Raw genomic sequence first — 8127 nt, 5'->3', positions numbered from 1 at the left:
GGATTATTTTTTTTAATGCACCGCTAATATACTGGTTTCAACGAAGAAAAAACAATAACACGACGACGCTGCAAGCATACATCTGACGTAGCCAGTAAAGGCGTGCTTAATGGAGCCTTAAAACTAGACAAGAACATGACATCAAAAGTTCTGCAATAATATACATGCATTTATAACTAAGTATCAAAGAGAGTTCGTGAATATTTTAAAAAATAATAGAAACGAAATCATTTAACTATATTTGCGTGAACTATTTGGCAGAGATTATGTGATCAAAACAAAAAAACAACCAGCTTCCCACCCACGGGTCCATTTAATAAATAATATTATAATTACGAATTTGAATCAGGTTAGGTTACTGAAATACTCGATTTGATTGGCTGACAGTGAATGTGTTATAGATATTGTACATCTGTTACCATAACAAGGCTTTATGAATCAGAACCCAGCTGGAGGATTTTTTTTGTGATAGTGATAATAACAGTAACAAATGAAGAGCTCAGTTGCAAAAGGGGTTAGGTCCATTTTTCATCAAATTTGATTTTAGTAGCTCTATAAGATGATACCAACTAAAAGTTGAAATTCCCATTAAAAAGTGAACAAAAATGGCAAAGAAAAATCCCTTTTTTTTTCAAAAGGGGTTAGGTCCATTTCAATTTTGTTGAAAAAGGGGTTAGGTCCACAAAGAAATGTTATGAAAAAGAATATTTCAAAAATATGAAGACAGGTAGATTTATTTTATACCCAATTTTATGCTCACATTGTTGGGTATCATGAAAATTTACTTTCGCATAAGAATATTGCAGTATGGGAGAATAAAAAAAACGATTTTCTTGGACTGTACCGAACCCCTTTTGCAACCAAACTCTTCTGAAGACATCCTTTGTCAAAAGAGATTAGGTCTATTTTTCATAAATTTTGTTGTTTTCTGTCTCAAATCCTATAGATTTTTAGTCGCTCTGATGATATTAATGTAAATTTTAAATTTTCATTGATATCATCAGAGCGACTAAAAATCTACCTAAAAGTGAATAAGAGTGGCAAAGAAAAATCACTTTTTTATTCCAAAGAGATTGGATTCATTTCAGTTTGCTTGCAAAAGGGATAAGGTCCACAATGATAATTTTTGAAAACATATATAGAAAAAATTGAAGACGGGTAGATTTCTTTTATAACCAATTTTATGTTCACATGATAAGGTAGTACATCATACCAAATTAGTTTCTCATAAGAAAACTGCAATAAGTGAGAATAAAAATCGCGATTTTTATCGGAATGGTCCAAGATGGATCTAACCTCTTCAAATGATAATAATAATTATTATTATAATGTGACTTATAAAGCGCTAAATCTACTCTGTATAGTGATTAAGGCGCATAAAGAGCTTAGAGTTAAATAAAAAAAAGTTTAAATAACAAAGATTAAAACAAACAAACAAAAAAATAAAAGAAAAAGAAAGGGAAAAATAGAGTAGTTTACAACACGATGTGTAGTGTATGCAGCCATGCGGAAAATAACAAAGTCAAACTAATTACGCAAATTTAGAGACACCTGCATGTGTAAGTTTAAATTATAGAATCTTTTATTAAGCAATGCTTACTTGAATAAATAATAACTAATAGTATTTTCTACAATCTAAAATCTAAAATTGCAATGGGAAGACGAGAAGGACTTAGATGTGGGTGTGTGTGCGGGCCTAAATATGTATGTGCGTGTGTATCTTGCGCGCGCACGCGTGTGTGTGTGTGTGTGTGTGTGAGAGAGAGAGAGGGGGGGATTAATCCTCACTGATTACAAGTCACGGATCAGTGGGCCAAAGTGGTTTCGTACAATATATTGGTCTATTCATTTCTTCGATTAGTAATGAAAGTAATAGGCCTATTTATATTTCGCGAGAGAACAAGGGAAAGGGAGGAAGAGGGATTAGACAAATATGCAATTGAGAATAAGGGGATTCACATGCTTACATGTATTATGCTTGTGTCACTCTTTCTTTCGAAACTTCCACTGCTTCTATCTTCGCTATACTTCCCACTACCACCACCACCGATACAGCTTTTACTACTGTTACCACTACTATTACTATTACTACTACTACTACTACTACTACTACTACTGCTACTACTACAACTTCTACTGCTACTGCTGCTACTGCTTCTGCTGCTACTAATATTACTACTACTATACTACTACTACTACTACTACTAATACTACTAACTACTACTGTTACTACTACTACTGTTATTATCACCACCACCACCACCACTGCTATTACTACTACTACTTCTACTACTGATATTGCTTACGACCTTTTGACAACTTTGAGTATTCAGCTTAACGTTACTTTTTTAAACATTTTTTTTAAACCGGAACAGGAAGATCCGCCACGTGCTGTGTTTCGATTCTAACGCCACTAGTGGTCATACAGACATAGCGCGCTTAGTTCCTTTCCCACTGCAGAACGTAAACAAAATCATGAAAATTAGATGACATAATGTTGGAGAAAAGAAAAAGTCCCGGGAAAACCCCAGGATAGAATGCTTAAACGCTTTTACCAGTCCCTTCATCGGCATAATCAAGCGATGGTGGTATCCGATACTAATTAGCATACATGCATTCGTGAATTCTTGGTAGCTATTTGTCAAAGCGAACCATACGAGAATCGGAGTTCCCCAAAGTGCTAGATTCCGCGTAATAAATAATGCAGTATTTAATGCATTTGTTTATAATCTAGATCGGAGGTTCCCATTTAGTGGCGCACGCACCATTCGTTATGCATAAGGCCTTACAAAAATGCCACAGGCAAGTAGTTATGAATAAGATGATAAAAACATTAAGTATTTTTTTTATCAAATGTTGGCAATTGTATGTATGTTATGCTATCATAAAAAAAAAAACATCAACAGATTACGGACCAAATAACAGGCCTAGTTTCTGAGATATTCGGGGAGGGATTGGCCTCTCACCAATATCATGCAACTTGATGCAGAAACGCCCCGGCAATTTATATAAGCCGTCATAATGAAAGAAAATTAAAAGCATAGGCTAATATTAATTTGACTTTAAAAAATCTCAGCTGCAAGGTCCAACTTGACACCTGTGTCTATGATATGTAAGCAAAATGAAGCCCAGAAAAAGATTGCGTCCGAAAATCATTATTTAGTGTTTCAGAAAAGCAAAATATAAATTGACCGGAAACACCATCTTAATTCATCACATACACTATTTGTGTTCTATGAACGACTCGAATACCTGAAATTATAAGATAGCGATTTGCATTCTGCTTACATTTTATCATTCTCACTAGCAGAACTTTGTGTTCATTTTTTTTCTCCAAAGTTTTAATACACGCACTCATACACTTTGTTCTTCTTGGTTTTAGAGTTCGCAAAGGTAGCGACTGCCTTTAAAGGCGTACTTGGCAATTATAATTAAAAATGTATACACACACACACCCTCCCTCACACACGCATATATATATACAAATATGTAAGAATTGCAGGTAAAAACGGCAAAGGCAAAAATTGCAGAGGTCGAAATGCCAGATGTATTAATGGAAGAGGTCAACAAAAATACACACACACACAGGTACATTGGCAGAGGTAAAAAAGGCAGAAATAAATATGGCAGAGGCAAAATTGACAGAGGTAATAGCGTAATGGCAGAGGCAAAATGTTTACAAAATGACAGATGTAAAAAAATGACACGCTACATCGACAAGGAAAGGAGAGAGCCTTTCCCCATTATATCAGTCATAACTATTGACCTTGAACTGTCTCTTTGTCGACTAAATAGGCTATATGAGTTGATCACATATTATTTGTGTTGTTTTTCCTCATGTTTTTATATGTTATTATCAGTTGATATGATTAAACTCAAATATTTACTTGCCAAAATGACCTCAAATAGTTATGAAAGAATGTATCTTGCTTAGTTCGTAATATAAAAAACCAATGTGTGCTACCTTGAACCCACTGAAATCTAAATGTTGGGGTAATAATTCGAACCTCTTGCACGAGTTCCATTCCTTTACCGCCTAAAAAAATACGCGCCAGTGTGAAAAGGTATGCAAGGCCATGGATAACAGAAAAATAATAAAACATTCTGTAATTAAAGTAATATTTTATATTTTTCATATCATAATGCATCCAAATAGATATTAACATGGCACGTATAGGTTTTTTTTAACGTGTAGCGAATCAGGGATTCAAATTTATTGGTGTTTCTTTCATATTACGTATCATTCTATCTACCTGTTTTAAAGGGAAATTCACCCTAGAGAAAAGTTTGTTGTAAAAATAGGCAAAAAATATAACGGTGAAGGCTTGAGGAAAATCCATTAAAAGAAGAAAAATATTAGAATTTTAAGTTTTTGATCTGTGATGTCATATACAAAAAGCTGCGCCATACTATATTCACTATAAAATTTATACTTTTTTTATATGTTGGTGGTTCGTGATGGCTTAAAAAATGTTCTTTCAGGAGCGGATGTGAAATGATTTGTTTGTTGATATACTGAAGATACAATAAAAACAACCTTTTCTAAACGACATTTAATTGTTTTTTTTCTACACGACTTGTGGAATCTGCTAGCAAATCACGTCTCCATTAAACATCAAATATCTTCGCTGATGTGGTTTACGGTAGACCATGTGAAGTTTTATAGAATCAGTGGATAGAAGAAGAGAAGAAATGGATAGGCGAGAAAGTGGAGATTTGAGAGTAGAGTATTCTTTCTTGAAAGTAGTCCTGAAAAGGACTGTAAACCAGGAAAGATTGATGAGTTGAGAACAGCTTGAGTAGTAGAGCTAATGAAGAGATGCTGGCTTGAGTCGGCGAGTAGAGATGATGAGTAGTAGAGAGACTCGACGTTTCCGGGCAGGCGTGAATGTTCGCTCGGCGTGCGGCGGTACTTGTGGAGTTCGTGCGGACGTGGGGGAAAGCGCTTGGCCGGCGGTCACGGCGGGCTGACGTCGTAGGTAGGATCAGGCGTTGCTTGATGATGTCACATGCTTGGTCTACAGGTACGCTGGTGAAGAAGGAGACGACATCAAAGCTGACGAGTGTGTCGGAGGGCCGGATCTTGGTCTTGGAGACGACGTCAATGAAGTGCTTGGAGTTGGTGACATGGTGCTGGGTCTGGCCTACGAGTGGCTGAAGGATGTTGGCCAGATGGCGTGCTGTGTTGTAGCAGGGTGACCCGCGGGTGGAGATGATAGGACGGAGAGGATGATAGGACCGTGACGGAGACGGAGAGGAGTGTTAGGCTTGTGTATCTTGTCCAATCTTTGATATATTTCCTCAAGACTTCGTCCATATTTTTAACACTATATTTTCTGCTATTTTTACATTAAAATTTATTTGAGGGTGAATTTCACTTTTAATGGATTAAGTACAATACTTAGTACCTAGGATCCAAAGTGTGCGCCAAATCTAAATATTAGTTGAGCAATTTTACATGAGAAGGCCGTTGGTCCAGCAAATAGTGTACAAGTACAAGCCAACCTAAGGGTTATCTATTGGGTGCCGACGATATATCTATTAAAATATCAAATAAACTTCATCTCGTGACACGACACTTATTGACCTCCAAAATCATCTCCAGCACTAACATTAACATTTCTTAATAAGGCTTTTGATAATTAATCATAATATGTGTGGAAGAGTCGTAGTGTAGCGATTTTGACTCTCGCCTTGCAGTCAGAGGGTCGTGTGTTCGATTCCCACCACGGCCTAGCGTCCTTTGGCAAGGCGTTAATCCACACGTTGCCACTATTCACCTAGGTGTTAAATGGGTACCCGGTAGGATGCGAAAGCCTATGTAGTATGCCTAGCAATTGAGTCTTGGAACTCTTGTTGGAATGCTCCCCAGGGAGTGGAGAAAGGGCATACATTGTGTGCGGGCATGTCAGGATCCGATGACCGGGGTTATAATAATTGCAATGTAAAGCTCTTAGAAACAAAGTGTAATAAGCGCTGTATAAATGTAACTATTATTTTTGGTATTATTATACGTGGTTTTGCATTTTACTGTTTTGATGACTATTTACATGTCTTTGATCTTTTCAATTATATTGTATAAAATCATGTTGTAAATTGACATAAGAGGGTCCAGTCTATAGTTCCCAGGGCACAACACGGCCTCTCCTCTTGTTAATGTATATTGAAGTTTTATGCATTTTTTGTAATTTTTCCAGGTGACAGGATATTAATTATTTTCAATTGTGATTTCGATATACTTGTGAAACATACAATTGAAGCATTTATCAAGGTTGTTCATTGGTTCCAGGTATATCAATTGATATAATTATCTATGATTAAACACATAATATGTATTTTTAGTAAAGAATATGGAAAAAGTAATATTTTTGATGACAACACATTTATGAACGAAATCCCCTGAGTTGTTCGAAAAGCATTAAATTCCTTGGAATTACTTTACATTACACATTTTCCTATAACAGCAACCGCGCTATTATATATAATAAGATATCAAAATCATATTGGTATTACCCTTAAAAACTCCGTAACATTTTGCCACAGAACGAGTTATATACATATATGATATTCCGATATAAGTGTCTTACCTTATCTTCAATATGGGAGTAATAATAGGCGAATTTCGAAGCAACAAAATTGGAACCCTTTTCATAAATTGCAAAAGAAAGTTTTAAGAATATACAAATTCACCTCTTAGATCTCATTCACCACCTTTATTTTGTTCGCCTCATAGCCTTAAATATGAAATGGTATAAAAACAAATTCAGATACTCTCTAAAATTGTTAGATTAAAATAGATTGCAATCAGGAACCAATCCAATGTTGGTTCGAAGTTTTTCAATCTAATAAATTTTTAATTCAGTCTTATTCGATTGAAACTTTCGATCCAATTTTAGATTGTTCACTGACCCAAATCTACTAGATTCACTTTCAATCTATGGAATTTAGAGAGTAGCAACTATTTCGAATAGTCCGTAACATAATATCTGCAAGAAACAAAATCCCGAATGTTTTTCATAAATCGTTTTTTTCAATACTCAGTAAATAAATGAATATACTTTTTTTTTCTTGTCTTATCTTGCATATACTGATCCCGCCCTCATTGTATATATGCTGGCGATCGTTCATGCTATATGAACGTTTTTTGTATATATATAATTTATTCCATGCTGCTAATTGTGAGTGCGTCGTGGTCTAGTGGTTCTTACTCTCGCCTTTGAAACAGAGGGTCGTGGGTTCGAATCCCAGCCATGGCGTGTTTTCCTTCAGCAAGAAATTTATCCACACTGTGCTGCACTCGACCCAGGTGAGGTGAATGGGTAACAGGCAGGAGTAATTCATTGCATGCACTGAGCACCAGCGATGGTAGCTCGAGCTAAAGCCGGGGTAATAATAGCAGCGCTTTGTATCCTCAGGCAAAAAGAGCTTTATAAATCCAGCTGTTATTTTTTTTATTATTATTAATATGTATCTCATTTCAATTTACCTGAAACTACCCTCTGCAAGCTTTAATCAAATTTCCGCAGTTTTAGTTATTTTTCTTATACATGTTGATTGTCATTCCTATACATATTGTTCAAGTTCAAGTTCAAGTTTATTTAAACCAATCAAAACAAGAGACATATTACACAGTTTAACACAAAATGAGAATACATGATAGGTTTGGGACCCCATTGAAGCAGAGCTTGTGAGAGGGGCACCTTATAAAGTACATTACAACAATAATGAGATGAAAAAAATATTTCCAATGATAATCTGGAGAGTAGATAAGAAAAATACATACAAACAAACACACACACACACATATGGTTTATCAAGAATCAATTTAAGATATTTTGTAATCTTTCAAATAAATATTTTCGACATAAAATTTAAAATATGGGCAGTGTTGGACTGGATCTAAAGCTTTGTGGTAACTTATTCCATTATTTTGTACAAACTATCACTGACAAAAGAATTCAAAGCAGTATTTGTTCTTGTAAGTGGTTGGTGGATAAGATTTTTCTGCCGTGTATTGTACAAATGGACATTTGAGTTAACAGTAAATGCATCTTTTAAAAATGAACAGTTTTGAGAGGATTGTGATTTGTACATAAATATCAAACAATTTAAGGAGACTAAACCATC

The sequence above is a fragment of the Lytechinus pictus genome, chromosome 5 (assembly GCF_037042905.1).
Source record: "Lytechinus pictus isolate F3 Inbred chromosome 5, Lp3.0, whole genome shotgun sequence".
NCBI lineage: Eukaryota > Metazoa > Echinodermata > Echinoidea > Temnopleuroida > Toxopneustidae > Lytechinus > Lytechinus pictus.
The sequence above is the reverse complement of the archived record's forward strand: the minus strand, read 5'-3'. Positions refer to the sequence as shown.